Below are 568 nucleotides of genomic sequence, written 5' to 3' on the forward strand. Positions count from 1 at the left end.
CTGGGGCTGGGGAGGGGTGGGGGCATCCTCTGGGAGGGCAGAGCCATGGGGGGTCCCCTGGGTGTGCTCCACTGGGGGAGGTTTGGGCAGTGGGTTCCCCCTGAGCAGGGAATGGAGCCATGGGGGGATCCCAGGGGAGCCCTGAGGGGGAAGTGGAAAAGTGGAAAGGTGAGTGCCCCTCCTGGGGGGAACAGAGCCATGGGGTGTCCCCCAAGGGGAACAGGGCCATGGGGGGATCACCCAGAGGGGTGGGGGGACCCTTCTGCTGGGGGTTTGGAGCCCAGGGAGGACAGGGAGAGGGCTCAGGAGCCCTGGGGTATTCCCTGGGGAGATCACAGCCCTGAGGGGTCCCTGGGAGAGCGGTGCCATGGGGCGCCCTCCCGGGGGAAAGCGCAGAGCCGCGGGGTCCCAGGGAGAGCAGCAGCAGGGCTGGCCCCGGGGCTGTGCTGCAGGGCAGGAGGCACTCAGGGCTGCAGGGAGGTGGCAGATGCCCGTGCCAGGGCCGTGGGTGCCCGTGCCAGGGCCGTGGGTGCCCCTGGGCTGCCGAGGCCCTGCCCGGGGGGCCCCC

The sequence above is a fragment of the Geospiza fortis genome, unplaced genomic scaffold (assembly GCF_000277835.1).
Source record: "Geospiza fortis unplaced genomic scaffold, GeoFor_1.0 scaffold78, whole genome shotgun sequence".
NCBI lineage: Eukaryota > Metazoa > Chordata > Aves > Passeriformes > Thraupidae > Geospiza > Geospiza fortis.